Source organism: Natator depressus, chromosome 16, assembly GCF_965152275.1.
Source record: "Natator depressus isolate rNatDep1 chromosome 16, rNatDep2.hap1, whole genome shotgun sequence".
NCBI lineage: Eukaryota > Metazoa > Chordata > Testudines > Cheloniidae > Natator > Natator depressus.
The window spans coordinates 22,041,600-22,057,459 of NC_134249.1; the positions used below are offsets into that span (position 1 = coordinate 22,041,600).

At 47.2% G+C, this 15,860-nt stretch overlaps 1 protein-coding gene across 2 annotated transcripts in view; it reads left to right on the plus strand.

Annotated features, from left to right (window-relative positions):
* DAB2IP (DAB2 interacting protein) overlaps positions 1-15,860 on the plus strand; it is a 323,093-nt gene that overhangs the window by 57,956 nt on the left and 249,277 nt on the right. Inside the window, exon 1 of one of the 2 annotated variants that reach the window (XM_074973722.1) lies at positions 8,334-8,381. The exons of the other annotated variant lie outside the window; for it this stretch is intronic. The gene's annotated coding sequence lies outside the window, so the exon portion shown is untranslated. Of the gene's footprint in view, positions 1-8,333; positions 8,382-15,860 lie in introns of those variants that run through there. 2 annotated transcript variants of the gene reach the window in all.

Sequence of the window (15,860 nt, forward strand, 5' to 3'; positions counted from 1 at the left end):
TTTCTGAAAATCAGGCCACTATTACTTAGATGGATGTAGGTGCCTAAATTTAGGCACCTGAGTTTAAAAATATTGGGGTTATAACCTGTCTGGAGAATGGGAAAGATGTTATGAAGCTTAATTAATGTTAAAAAAGCCCTTTGGGGTCGTTGGATGGAAGGCAGTCTGCAAGTGCTTGGCATCATAATGATTTTTTTTTTCCATTATGAAAGGATTGTCTGGAGAAGAAGGCTCTAGACTAGGACTCAGAAGATCTGGGATCCTGGTGTGACCTTGGTCAAGTCACTTTGTTCCTGAATATTTCACCTGTAAAATGGGGATGATAATTCCTGACTCCCACCATGGACCTGTCTGGTTTAGATAGATTGTAAGCTCTTCAGGGCAGGGACTGTCTGTCTGCATGTACACAGCATAGCGTGACCTTGATCTTGTTCAGGGCCTTTAGGTGCTACCACGCTAACAATAATAAATAATTAATGATAAAACCCATATAATGAGTGTCAAAGTACAGAACAGCACAACAGGTGCTGACAGTTGGCTTGCAACAGATGAAACTGAATAATCATGGCTGAAATCGATACCGTACACCTGAAACACATCTTGAACTTGCATCTGTGTTATGCTTAGAGTTGTTATGGGAGTTTCAAGATTTTGAATAATGTTGTAGTCTTTCGGTTTAGATCTTTGTTGAATACTGGACATTGTAAAAACCAGTGACATCAAAGGAGAGGTATTTATAATATTCCTTTGCTGAATTTGAGTAGCTGGGTTCTATTTCCCTATGTGCATTTTCTTGGGAATTTCTTTCTTCCCTGGAAGCCCAGACATTCTGACTATATCCAGCATTGAATTTTTCTGGCAGATTTGCTCCCAGAGTAAATTGTAGCTTTCATCTGATCAAATGGACTGAAGTACGTTGTCATTTTCATACAAAATTGGCCTTCTGTGGTTGAAATGCCTGAGCCTTGCAGAGTTTTGGATAGATTATCTACCATGTTTAGGACTTTCAACCTAGTTCAGTACAAAAGAGCTAGTTCAACTCTTCTATTTGAGCTGTTATTCCACCAATGAGAGCTCTCATTTCAGGATCTTTGGTTGCATCCTTTGGTGTCTCCCAAGTTGCATGTGGTGCAAGGGAGTCTCAGAAATTGAAGCCAATGCTTCTGGATAGAAAGACCATCTTGCTGGACAGAGGACATAGATGCCTGGTGCTGTACTGACCACTTCATGTTTTATGTCCTGAAATATAGCCCTTTGTTTGTTTTACCAAATGACAAAATTAAATCAACCAGTTTCAAGAGCTTCTCTAAGGACAGCATTTTTAAGAACGGCCTAGCACACCAAATTCAAAGCGTGCCCAGAGCAGTGAGTATATCTAGCTCATAGTTTCTGTTGTTAGCCTGGTTGCTACACCTGAAATTAAGTCTGTCAAGTTAGTGGTGCCATCATAATATTCTCCATGACAATTGCTGATGCTCAAATTTAGACACAATGCATCTTTAATTAGTGAGTTGGTAGCCCCTGCTGAGGTACAGGCTATGTTATACTATCCAATGAATATTCATGTCGTCATCCACATACTGCAGGCATAACACCATTTTCTCCTTGTTGGAGAAGTGTGTTTGTTTCATCTATCAAAATTGCAGACCACTTTCCAGAAATGTTCTCAGATATCTTTCTCGCAGCTTTAAGAGCCTTTATCTCATTTTGAATAACTGGACGTGTAAATTTGTTATGACTCATTTTCATCCACTCTGAAATCAGGATCATATTCTGCCTCCAAACAAAGCAGTTGAATAAAGTTACAGTGAACCTCTCCACTTCAGGATCTATTTTCAGCTTGTTCAGACTCATAGACATTAAGGTCAGAAGGGACCCTTATGATCATCTAGTCTGACCTCCTGCACAATGCAGGCCACAGTATCTCACCCACCCACTCCTGCAATAAACCTCTCACCTATGTCTGAGCTTTTGAAGTCCTCAAATCGTGGTTTAAAGACTTCAAGATGCAGAGACTCCTCCAGCAAGTGACCTGTGCCCCACGCTGCAGAGGAAGGCAAAAACCCCCCAGGGCCTCTTCCAATCTGCCCTGGAGGAAAATTCCTTCCCGACCCCAAATATGGCGATCAGCTGAACCCTGAGCATGTGGGCAAGACTCACCAGCCAGACACCCAGGAAAGAATTCTCTGTAGTAACTCAGATCCCACCCAATCTAACATCCCATCACAGGCCATTGGGCCTATTTACCATGAGTAGTTAAAGATCAATTAGTTGAGTTAAATATCCCAAGTCCCTGTCTGGCAAGATAACCTATACATTACTAGTGTTTTCATTAGGAGTTGCCTGCTTTCTTCTCTCTACTGAATGTACTTAAAACTTAAAACTCAGGTCAACCCAGCTATATTGCTCACCCTTAGTCTTAGTAGGTCACCAACGTTCTTAGTGGCCTTTTGAAGGATATCGGCTACTTCATGGTGAAATGAAGAAGCTTGGTGCCTCAAATTTGTCTCCAGCCTTTTTCTGATTAGAGAATCCAGACTGAGTGGAAACTTCTTCTGGGTGCTTAGTCAAAAGTAGTTTGTGCCTAAAAGTTGTGTAACAGTAGAAACCAAAAAGAAAAAGAGTACTAGTGGCACCTTAGAGACTAACCAATTTATTTGAGCATGAGCTTTCGTGAGCTACAGCTCACTTGCATCCGATGAAGTGAGCTGTAGCTCACGAAAGCTTATGCTCAAATAAATTGGTTAGTCTCTAAGGTGCCACTAGTACTCTTTTTCTTTTTACTGGAAAACCAGTTGCTTTGACCTTTTTTATATGTAACCCCCTGGGTTCTTTTCTCACTCAGAAACTCTGATAAGGAAAAGACTACAAAGAGGTGACCGTTGGAGGGCCTTCGACCCCCCCTTCCCCCGAACATGATAGTTCTGCCAAAGAATCATGGGCTTCCTGATGTCTGGCCTTCCCCATCCTTTTGTGGGGGGGAAAAAGCCTATGGAACTGGGGCAGTGGGAAGAGGAAAGAAAAGACCACCCTATCAGGAGGCTGTGGGAATCAGCCCTAAAGGAGTGGCAGCTAGCTGGCCCTATCTTGGTCTCTGAGAAAGGGACTCAGAAGTCTTTGTGCACAATGGTGAGGCGGAGCAGGATAAGAAGAGCCTTGCAAATGTGCGGGTATTCGCTTTGTATCCGTGTACCATTTCTGTGGATAGCAGCACGGATGCGGATACAAATGTGTCCGTGCAGGGCTCTGATGGTAAGAGCTGGGCGGGCAGCTGTGGAGAACTGCGGCACGGATCCTCCACCTGCCTTGGGTGGGGGGACTGGGGGGCAGGGACACTGGGTGGGGGGCTCCTCCTAATTGCTTCCCTCACCCCCAATTTTTATTTTGTCCCTGAAAGCACAATGATTAATGCTACTGTGGCCATGTAATAGCACAAGAGGCTGAGGTGGAGGTAGGCAGTGTATCTATGTTTTAATGATCCTTGACCTGTAGATCATTGGTTCCACGCAGATTGTAACATCACTGAAACTTATCTCGATCTCGCAACTATGGACAGTAGTCCAAGAAAAAATTTGTGGGTCTCAGTTCAGTTCTTGGTGGACAGGTGTCAACATAAAAAATGAAGTTCACCACAGTTAGTACTAATTTCCTCTCTGTAGGTAGTCTAAGAACTGACTGGGCATGGAATCTGAAGTACTCTCATATCCTTGCCTATAAGGATCCCTCCAACCATGGTTGAGGCACAGTGGCGAGGCATGAAGAATAAAGGTGGAGAGGGCCTTACCATAGAGAACCAGATGAGAAAGATGATGGCTCTCCCCTGAAGCCCTGTGGGAAAGGAAGAAGGCTAACTGCTGAAGCGGTCTCCAGAGAATAGATTCTGGAGAACAGTGATTATTTTCCAGGCATAAACGAGTAGGCGAATGATAAAAGAGAACTACAGCCACTGGAGATCGGTGTCTGCCAGCTGCCATGGACATAAGTCTCTCTGAACTGGTAGAACCCTCAGGCAACTGCACGCTGCTCTTGCTCTCAAAGCAAACAAACCAATCTTGGTGCTTCTCTGCTTCCATCACAGAACTGACTTTTTGGTGCCGACCCAACATTTCTGCAGACCCTGTAAGTTTTTTTTGTTTGTTTGTTTGTTTTTGTTTTTTTTTGTTTTGCAAAGCAGTGAAATAAATCCTGACTTATAAAGCTGTACAGAAAATACGACAGGTCTGATGGAAAATCTCATACACTGCTGAGGCCTAGGCAAATACGGGTGGCCAAATTCTGCTCTAAATTTCATCAGTGTAAACCTAGCCCACTGTTGTATGTGATTGATAGGATGCTACCATTTGATGACAGTTCAGTGGTCTCCATGCCGTGAGTTGGATCTCAGCCCAGTGAACAGGTGTCCATATCACAAATATCCGCACCACATTTGGCCCCAGTTGACACCCGCCCCCCCCATTAGGAGCTTGAGCTTGTCTCTCTTGAAGGTGGTCCCTTCAGATCTGGTTGTGGCACCCTGGCAGAGATCTGGGCAGAAAGCTTGCATTCCCACTGCCTATGTTATTTTGGAGATAAGTAAAAGATTTTTTTTCTCCAGGGCTGTTAATCTGGCTGCTTTTGCAAGCACTAGAGTCTTTCACACAAATGAGCACTTGTGTCAGGACATGGCTTTCAAAAGGGAAAAAAGAAATAGCTCTGGAATAATTGGAAATGTCCAAACCAGTCTCTTACCTCCCAGCTGGGTCATTCATTTTGTTACCGGCTGCTCTGTTGCCATCTGTACTTAATGCCTTCAAAACCTTTATTGAAGTGAGTGAGACAGACCGAGAGGCAGGCTGGCTAAACTTTAATAAAACTCCCAGGCTATTTATGTTCTTATTATAAGACTCCCTTCTCTTGTCAGGATAGTTTATAGCCCCTCATTAACTCTTCCTGTTTTATGGTCACCTGCATGAACATCTTAGGTACTGGAGGGGGAAATAGGAAAAAACTAAATACAGAACAGATGCTTAAGTGCACATGAATGGATGCAGAACCATCACCACACACCACCTGATCACTTCCACCTGTTCAGAGTTTAGCAAGATCACCAAGTATCTCTCCTTCACTCCATCCCAGGTGGATCAAAGATGTGTCAGCTGGTTCTGGTTAAACAAGAACAAAGTTGCTGAACCTTACCCTTTTGGACCCTCTGAATTTGGGTAAACTTTTTAAAATAATTTCTCACTTTAAATGTTCATTTTCCATCTATGCCTTCTGATTTTGGGGGATGCCAGAGACATAAATGAGATATGGGAAAGGCTGTTGTGGCATTTTTAGCTTGACCAAAACCTAGGTCCCATTAATCCTGCTGGAGGAGGGTCTCTTCTGAAACTTCCTGCTCACCATATAGAGACCTGAACATTCAGCTGCTGCTCTGAACCAAATCTCCAAACTGAGCCTCCAAATAGTTTGAGATTTCCCCATTGCTAATTTAAATATTTGCCTCTCTCTCCTTTGAATTGAAAACACAAACCAGTCCAAGAGGAGTCGAAGTTCTTGTGGAAAATGTTTTAGTAGTTTGTTTGCCATTCAGATGGGTGAAAACAAACCGTTTCACTCCTGGGTAGCAGGAGTTGGGTAGAAGTAAAGCAACTGTGGCCTTTTTCTTTTTCTCCTGATCTGCTGTGTGAATTTGGTCAGTGATTGGTGCAGCTGGGTGGAAGCCAGGCAATGGAATGTTGCTCTGTTGTTGCATCTTGCAGAGGGGGGAGAGATTAGAGTCATCTGTTGTCCAGCTGTGACTTTGCCTACTTGACCTAAACTTGTCATTGCCAGGTTGATTGGTTCATTTCAGCACCATCTAAAAGTTAGTGTAGAATTCCTTAGGCATGGCCTCAAAACCAGGCCTGGACTTCAGCAAAGACTAAGACGTGCTGTTTGTCATGGACTGGACTGAAGGGCCTTTCTAAACAGAGACGTAAAATATGCCTTCGCTGCTCAGTATTTAGATAAGATGGATATAACCTATGTAAAATCCTAATGTTTCTCATGCCCAGCTTAATCAGGGAAATTTTGCAAATGTTGGAAGTAGGTGGGCAGGTGGTGGTGGCTGAGACCATCTGGGGTGGAATTAAAGATTTTTGTTTTCTTTAAGTGAATGTAGTGCTAGCGAAAGGTGGTGAATCAAGAGCCCTGCAGAGTGGCAGCCTCTGCCTATCACCAGAACAGGCATGGCACAGGTAAGACAAGCTTCCACGCTTTCCCAGAGATGGCCAAGTCATGGCCAGGGTGGCTTTGTTCCTCTACCTTTTCTCTCCCTGATCTCCTCACTGATATTGCCAATAGGTACATTTCTTGCAAGAGACTGGTAAAGTTAGCAAAGCCAGCCACAGCACCGGCAGGCCCTCTGAAAATGTCACTAGCCAGTAACCCATCCTGCAGTCAGATTTTCCGGCTTTTCCATTAGCTTGGAGTGCAAATTCAGGTTTCCATAGAAGAAAGGGCTAGTGTATTAATTCCTTGGCCTACAGCAATTCCATCCTTCTTAAATCCTCCCTGCCACTCTTCTCTCAGAACATTTCCATGCCTGCAGCTGCAGGGGCTTCTCTGGGTGTCTGGATGAGGGGTTCTGGATAACGCACCTCTTAGCTGAGCTTTTTAAACTGGAGACTTGGGAATCCATCCAGTTGGCCTTTTGTGACGAAGCGGGACTGTTCTTAATGTTTCCTCTGAATATTGTGGGGGTGCCTCAGTTTCCCCTATGCAGTTCTTAAGTATCTAGGTGGTGGGATAAGGGTGTATGATCATTGCAGAGCCCTAGAGGGCAGGTGTGTGCAGGGGTCTGGACACAGAGAATGGCCGACACCCTGTTTCCTGGCAACTGATGGCCTGGCCCTTCGCCTCTGCAAGGTGAGAGCTAAAGGGTTGGAGAACAAAGGAATCAGGTGCCCTCCTGGCCCGGGAAAGGGACAAAGCCCAGAGGAGGAGGGGCTGGAGAGAGTTTCAGTTAGGGGCTGGCTGGGGACGAGGAGTGAAGTGCAGATGTGGTTGTCTGGTTCACTGCCCCCCCAAAATGGACCCAGCTGAGGGGTCCTGTTCTCTGCACCTACAAGCTCTGTGTTAGACCATGTTCCTGTAGTCTAATAAACCTTCTGTTTTACTGGCTGGCTGAGAGTCCCATCTGACTGTGAAGTTGGGGGGCAGGACCCTCTGGCTTCCCCAAGACCCCGCCTGGGCGGATTGGCTGTGGGACGCGCACGGAGGGGCAGAAGATGCTGAATGCTCCGAGGTCAGACCCAGGAAGGTGTGAGCTGTGTGTCCTGCAGACAGCCTGCTCCCAGAGAGGAGACTTCCCCAGAGTCCTGCCTGGCTTCGTGGGGAGCAGTTCCAGAGCATCGCCCGGGGACTCCGCGACACCTTTATTTTTTTCTCTCGCTGTGGTTTAAAGTGTTAATTCTGCCCATTCAAATGTAATTTTTGAGCTCTATGAGCCAGACACAGAATCTCATGTGCTGCCAGAATCTGAATGGTAACTGGGTCTTTTTCTTTAACTCGTGCGACATGCTATAATTTAGTTTGAATATTGAAAGGAAAAGGGCCTCCAGGAGAGTCCAGAGCTCTGTTCGCTTGAGTTCTAATTAAAGTGATCCCCTCTCAAGTTTCACTTTGTTTTCTGGGGCTTTCACTCCATGATGATAAACATGTGTCCCATGGCAAGGAACTCATTACACCCTTTCCCGATCTCCTCTTTCACAAAGCCCTAGGAACCTCCTGTTACAGATCCTGCTGGCTGAAGCTTCACCCTCAGAAAGATGTAGTGGCCAGAGGCAGGTACAAGCTTGATTAGCACCTTGGGCTGCGCAGCCATCCCCTAGCAGGAAGCTTTGCTTTTTCCAGTGTGGCTCAGGCAGATATTGCTGTCCAGTGAAGACGATCCAGTCCAGGATTTCTTCCAGCCTTTTCTTCATATTTCAAGAGCCCAGGCCAACTCTGGCTTCCTATTCCAACTCCAACAGGCTTATCTTTCTGGGGGCTGGAATTGTTCGTACAGTGCATCTTGCCTGCTGCGAGTTCTGCCTCTGCTCAGACATGTGCTCTGTGCTGGGCTTGGGGTTTTTTTTTATTTTAAATGTCAAACTTGAAGAGCTCCCTTTCTTTTTCTCCCCCCTTCTACTCTAAAGAATCGGACTCCTGTTAATTAGACGCTGGAAGTGTTTGCTGCTTTGGCGGGAGGGGGGAGTGAGTGAGCGTGCGTGTCTCTGTGTGAAATATAGATACAAAAATGTCAGTGAACAGCAGGAAAAGTTCTGGGAGACCGTCTTACTACTATCGACTGCTCCGGAGGTCGCGACTTCAGAGACAGCGCAGCAGATCCCGGAGCCGGAACAGGCCACTTAGCAGGGGTAATTGCAACCAAAATTCCATTGAATTGAAAGTGCAAGACCTAAGTCGAATTGCTTAGGAGGCAAGTCTATTACTGTAGATGATAAAGACCAGTGTAAATGCTCCTTAGTGTACCTGTGTGCTGCAAAGTTTATAGTGAACTTTTGAAAGGATCTATTGATTGTTCAATGCTGTGCTCAGGTAAGGGGGGAGAGGATTGTCTAGTGGTGGTATGGATCTGGGAGTCAGGATGCCTGAGTTCTATTCCCTACTTTGATGTTAAAATGCTGTGACTTCCATCAGGCAAGTCCCTTTGACTCTGTCCTCAGTTTCCTTACCTTTAAAATGAGGGCAAGAGTACTTCCCCAGCATACTAGGATGTTTTGAGGCTTAATTGATGTTTGTAAAGCACTTTGATATCCTTAAATGAAAGATGCTATTGAAGTCCAAAGAACTATTGTTATAATTTGCTGCTCTTCATCAGCTGGGCCCCTGGAGGGTCTAAAAAATTGTGATTGGATATAAAGGCTTGTGCTCCCAAGCTCGCTAGTGAAAGGCAGTGGGGCTTGTGTGTTCATAAGCCACTTTGGCGATCTTGAAAAATCGCACTGTAACCGAATGTATTTGTCCTGCGCAGCAGGAGCGGGGCCCGTGAAGTGATGGATTTTTGGACGTACCCATTCGGGCCGTCCATTCGTTCCACTCCAGGCAGCTACTGACCCAGTTGCCTTTTTTTAAAAATAAGCTGCTCTGGCTTTTCTCTTGCAAGGTGAAACTAGTGTTTGCTGCTGCTCATGCCTGAAGTTAAAGCACTCGGAGAAGTGACCCTGTCCTTTTTTTTAGTGTCTTGGTCATTTTGCAGTTGTAATATCTTTCCGTAAAAGCAGGGAGGGGGTTGTGTGACTGCCTTCCCAAAGCCATTCCTTAAAAAGAAGGGTAATGTTGTCATTGTGTGAGTAAGAGGATCTGTCGGAAGCCAGCCACCTAGGGCCAGATCCTGCTCTCTAGGACACTGGTATGAATCCAGACCTATGCTGGCTTCACTGGCATTAGCCCAGATTTACACCAGCGTACCTGAGAGCAGAATCTGGCCCCAAAAGCTCTAGCTAGGTTGCAGTGTTGTCTTTCTCCCTTCACTGATAACACACACTGTTCTGTAGGGAGGCTCATTTCAGTGTTTTGAATCATCACTTGGGAAATATTAAGGAAGCTAAATCAGTCCCCGAATTTCAGCTTTTCCAATAAGCAGACAATGTATTTCTCTTTCCACAGTGTTTCTATTTTGCCTGGCAGGGAAGAGTGTGTGTTTGCAGGCTCACAGGCATGTGGCTGTTCCTTCTTCCCCTTTATTTTTGTCTCATTCACAACCAAAATGTTTTCCTGTCACTTGAGCTGCTGTGACAAATGAGATGTGTTTGTTGCTGTAACTCGTTACAGTATGGACTTACCACCATCACCAGTGTTGGATCCAGACTGAACTATTTACTGGGGACATGTAAGCAGATTGGGTTGAAGTGGGATGATGATAGTGTCGAATGGGACGGGGTTAGCTCTTTTCTATAGCACTGCTCATCTGTAGCTCTCCCAGCACATTTCAAAAGTGAGTGAGAATTCTCCTCCTCACCACACGCAGAAACCACAGCACAGAGAGGTGCAGTGACTAGCCCCATGTCACACACAGTAGGTCAGCGCCAGAGTGGAGACTAGAACTCAGAACCTGCGACTCTCCCAGTACAGTGCCCTGTACGCTGGTCTGGGATGGGTAACAGAAGTGCTAGAATGCCACGGGACAGACAGCTTTCTTGAGATTTCTGGCCTATTTGGTGGACTTCACAATGATGAGCAGGCAACTTCCTGAGGCGGGGAGTTCCAGGCTAGCTTTGCTGGACATGAACATGAGGATGAGGTGCTGAGCATTCAGATGCTCGCCATTAGCTTGTGTGAATAGATGCAGCTGCACCATAAGATTGTTCATCAGTTCCCTTTGATTTCTCATTTATAAGATTCACGGTTGTAGTAAAATTGTGCCCGAGTTCCCACAGGTCTCAGAAGGAAGACAATGGGTGGGTGACTATGCGGTTTTCTAAAGCATCTGTCGTACAAACTGTGTTTGAACTTTACAGAGTTCAATAATGTATAAATGCAGCTGGGGAGAGCCAGTTTTACCTTCCCTAGTGCTGAGCTGTCATGATGCCGAGTATCTCGTGCTGCAGCGAGTCACCTCAGGTGCAAGGTTGTCATAGGTTCATTAGCACTGTCCTCATGTTACGGGAAGGAGCTAGCTCCAGCAGCCTGCACAGTCGGCTGTTTATAGAATCTTAGACTATCAGGGTTGGAAGGGACCTCAGGAGGTCATCTAGTCCAGCCCACTGCTCAAAGCAGGACCAATCCCCAATTTTTGGCCCAGATCCCTAAATGGCCACCTCAAGAATTGAACTCACAACCCTGGGTTTAGCAGGCCAATGCTCAAACCACTGAACTATAGCTGTTGTGTGTCTGCTGGGCAGCAGGCTTGTGCTTTGCCATCTGCATCACCCACAGGCTTTTGTTGTCTCTCTAGATGCCTTAAAGGCATCGTGGCTGTAGCAAGTAGCTGGATCAGCAGTGGCACATACACCCTGAAACACTCCAGTGCATCCAGGGAGTCCTTCGGTGGAGCGGGGGTTGGTTTTGCTTTGGACAGGAAGCAGTGGGGATCAGCCAGCTGTTACGTGTTCCCCAGGAAGGGTGAGTTCTCTGTGGGGACCAGATTCCCACCTTTCTGGCCTGAGTCACTCCACCTTGTCCACTTTGCTCCACTCCTGATGCTGGGCGGGCATAGGTGCTGCCACCTGCTACCGGTTTGGTTCTTATTTCTAAAAAGCCGTAATGGGCACGTGGGAGCAGGACCGTGTTCAGCCCACGCATTTCAGAGCAACGGGTCTCTTGAAATGAAGAAAAGTTTGTATTTGTTTCCCACTTCCCCCACCAGCTCCCATAGGGCAGTGGCTTTAACACCAGCCCTTTATGCCTTTCCCTCTGCCTTCCTTCCTGATGAGCTGCACTGCTGGGCCCTGGGGCATGGCTGCTGCCTGCCTGCCAGCCATATGTGTGGAGTTTAACTTCAGAAGCCTAGTGAGGCTGTGGGCTGGGAACAGTGCAAGCTGTGGTGTGGGCTGGAGCTCTTGCAGCTGAAGGGAGATGGTGGGCACTGGCTGGTGAGGCTGAGATATTAGAAGGTTGCAGAGAACTGAGCCTCTGGTAGGGGTGGAGAGAGAGAGAGACACCAACACCCCCCACCCAAGTGCTCAGCTGTGCTCTATCTCCGAAAGACTACAGGGATGGAGTTTGTATTTTCTAAGCAAGCACCTGAGGAATATGCGGGGCCGGGGGGAAATGACTTCTTAGTAACTAGGAAGGCAGGACCCAGTGCAGCATGGGCTCTTGTACTGGCGAAGCAGGGTTGATAGCTGTTTGCAAAGGCAGCCAGCTTTCAGACATCCCGGCCAGATGATAACCTGTGAGAGCAGGTGATCTCTTGCAGCTTCCCGCAGGGACGGGGCTGGTAGCGACTTCAGCAAAGGGTGCTGCTGCTGGCCCTGTGTAAGCAAGGCTGGCACCTCTAGATTCTGGGAAGGGTAACCCCTTGCCAAGGCTGGGACGGTCAAGGGAGGAGATGGGCTGTATAGAGTGGTCCAGGTGGGGTATGGGGATGGCGTTAAGCGATGGACAACTCAAGCCAAACATCCGGAAACGTTCCACCATGAGTGAGAGATCTGCTAGACTGTGGAATAATCCCCCAAAGCAAGTGGTGGGAGGCCCACAGGCTGGATGGTGCACTAGGCACTGTGCTATAGGGAATAATCCTACGCTAGTCTGGCTGGTGAATGCACTAGATGTAACCCAGGGGGCTATTCCACCTGCATGGTGTCTCCCTGTGCCACCAGTATTGTCACTGTTCCTCTGCCTAACTGAGGAGGGGCTGGAAGCAACTCCCTTTAGAAGTCACTTGAGGAACTGCCTCTTCATCATGCTCCTTTCTCCTCCCCCAGGTCTGAGCAGCCCCCACAGTGATGCTGGCACCTGCCTCCTCAAAGGAAATGTCCATTGCAAACAGCAGCATGGAAACGCTGAGCGTAAGGGTATCTCTACACAGTAACTGGGAGCGTGCTTTCCAGCTCGGGTGGACAGACGTGTAACTCTGCTTGAGCCAGCAGGCTAAAAACAGCAGTGTAACATTGGCAGCAGCTCTGGCTAGCCTCCAGAGTACAAGCCAGCCCCGATGCCTGGGTACGTACTTACGCTGGCTGGAGCAGAGCTAGCGTCTGTCTATCTCTGTAGCTTGCAGCTGTGGTGTAGTCGTAACCTAAGCATGACCGGGTTAGAATACGCTCCTCCAGAGAACCCAGCCTGGAGTGTCTGTTAATGGGGCCAGGCATGCTCTGAAGAGGGCTGCGTCTCATTAAGAATCTGACCTCTGCTTGCATGTGAGAGCATCTGTGGAGGGGCTTTGGGACCACGTATCTTATCACCGTGAGTAGTTCCTGTATTTGGTGACTCATTAACTTTCAGCCATGGCCGTCCTGAGCTGTGTCATAGAGCCCAGCTTCTCTAAGCCAATAAAGAGAGCTCTCCGGGAATTCCCAGGCTCCCTTCTGCTAGAGCGCTGCTCTCCAGAGTTTGCGTCACTCAGCCTTGTGCCTCTGGCTGGGGACTCATCACAAGTGTAAAAGTGGGTGGTTAGAAGGATTCCAGCTGAGCACAGCCCTTCGCCACAACAAAGCAGCATCCTTGCCACGTTGGGCTAAATTCGTCCCCATCTTCACCCCATGGACCTGACTGAGTTTGGGCTTGTGCGCGTCTTGATGTGGCCCTTCTCTTCCACGTAGACTGCTGCTCCCCGCCCAAAAGGTCTGAACTTGTGGTACATTTACCTGCCCCATGCCCCCGCCACTGCGAAAATAATGGTAAGTCCAATCAATCAGCAGCACAGAGCTGTACAAACTGCCCCCCCTTGTGTCCTTCCTGCCCTCTTTTGGTCTTGCCACCCAGTGGGATGCGGATTCATGGTGTTGGGATCCTTGGCCTCACTTCGGGCTTCAGTCGTGCACACAAGCCACTCCTCGCCCTGCGGCTTCCCCCCATAAGAACATTGTTCCTGAAACGGGCGTTATGTGTTGTCCATCTTGGCTAGTCGCCCTATAGATTGAGGGAGCCACTTTCTAGATCAGACCGAGGGCCGGAAGTGTTGTTGGGTAGGGTGAGAATGTTGCCGCCTCCTGCCTCCATGTCTAGCTGATGCCCACTCTCCAACTTTGTAACCTGCAGGATGCACTTCTATTCCAGAGAAGGACGTTGTTTGCTGTGGCGCCAGGCTGTGCCACAGCGGCTAGGAGCTCCGGAACTGCATCCCAGCAGTGGTGAGGTTGCGTTTCATGCTCCAGTGTGCTGCTAACTCCATTCTCTGAGTTTGAGGGTTTCCCCTAGCTCGCCCCTATGCATATGATACACACATCAGTTTGGTACCATTAGCAAGCTGTGCTTTGGAGAGGCCCAGAGCTGGAATAGCTAGGTGTATTACGCCCATGGGGCACTAGCCGAGCTGGTGGCAGGGGAGCTCAGGCTGCCCTGGAATAGCAGGGGATGCAATAGGTTGGCATGGGGGAAGCCAGTGCACTCGCGGTCTGCACTGTGCTCAAGCCAGTGCTATTTAATTGCTGCTTAAACCAAAAGGCAGCTTTCCCCCCTGTGATTTAAGCTGAGTTTGAAGGATGATGTCTGAAATCTCCAGGCTCTGTTTACCACAGGGATTCTGGACAAGCTGAACATATATTAGTTAAAAACCTCTGAAATTCTCTTTTCTTCCTTGGGCCAGCTGTTCTGTGTGGAGTTGTGGGTAAATATGTGAGGAATCCTTCCTGTCATTATTATACCAGGTGATCATGTAACTGTAATGGAAGGTTCTTGAGGGTCTGGGGTAAGGGAGGAAAAACTCCCTACAAAAGCAGCACCTGGTTGTAGCCTCTGGCACTTTGATCTCTAGCATGCTTCCTAGCATGTCTGCGTTTACTTAATTAGGGTCCAGAATAGAGGAACAGGTGTTGGCCAGCAAGTCTTGCAAAAGGATGCAAATTCACTGCCTTCCCATAGTAACTTCATTGTGGAAGCAATGCCTGTGGGTCCAGAGTTGAGGCTGAGCTGAGTTTTACATTTAATGCAGAGATTCAATCGCTTTGTTATGCATGAAGAATACAATGTGTCCTCGCCAAATTTACAGCAGTTATTCCTTGAGTACAGAATTTATTTATTTTGGAGAATTTACAAGCAGTTAATTATTTTGTGGTTTAAAATTCATTAAAAAAACCTGGTCCCTTAAGAAGTTTGCACCTGGATTGGAGTATTTTTTTTATCCCAAATGATCTTTAATAACGGAATAACACAGGTATTTCACATTTCCCTTATTGTTAAAACTCACCGAACCCTTGTGCACAGGCTATATTTAAAGACGTTTTTAGAGTTCAGAATAATTTTCCCCATTATTTTTCATAACTGAGTTTCTTCAGCGGGAGCTGCTAAATAATGTTCCAGAATCTAGAACAAAGAGTTCCGTGTGCACCTGCCCTCTTTCCTAATGACTTCCATCTCCCATTGTTCTCAGTGGGACTGAGGCCGCAGGCTGCTTAAATTCTCACTGGAAATAGTGGGAGGTAGTGACCATTTTGAAAGCGGTCACCTTAACTGAGTGCAGGTGCATTGAGAGCAGTGGGAGGGGACAGCCACTTTGACAGGTGATTCTTGGTAGCTCTGACTTCTAGAGGACCCCCTCTCTCATTCCTGCCTCCTGATAGCGGAGGTCACAAATTGGAGGGAAGAATCTGCTCAAACTAGAAGATGGCCTTAAAGAAATGTTTTCAGATGTACCAAAATATTTTGAGATTTAAAACAGAAACAAAAATGCAGGTGCTGCTGCCTCCAGAGGTGGATGGGTGAGAGCAACCGTGGGACTGTATATGCCTCATATGAGGGCCGTGCAAAGCCTTCTCCGTGGTAAGAGATACAAACAAATTTCCCTTTGCTTAATTTCATTCTGTTACTCCTAGTTGATCCTTTTTGAAAACATCCCTTGACTTTATTATCCAAGGGCATCCTCTCCTCAGACTTTCTTAGGCAGTTCTGTAACCCCTGTGAGTTGTTCCCTCTGCTTCACCTCTTACGTTACTTTCCCCGGTGAACTTAATGCGAGCTGCATTCTGGATCGCCATAACTTTTGCCTTCTGCTGCCCTTCTCTTCTCTTTGCAAACTGCCCCTTGTCACTGTGGCTTCCTGCCGCAGAACTTTAAACCCTGCCTTCTAAAGTGAGAGCCTAACTTTGTGACCCAGTTGCCACGATGTGATGAAAGGCTTAAAAGTGGGCTGGCATTGGTGGGAGCTCCCAGACATCAAGTTCTTATTTCATCAGTCTCTCCCCCATCCCATCCCTGAGTGCCTTGACAATTGTAAGCTGTCTGTGGGCACTGAA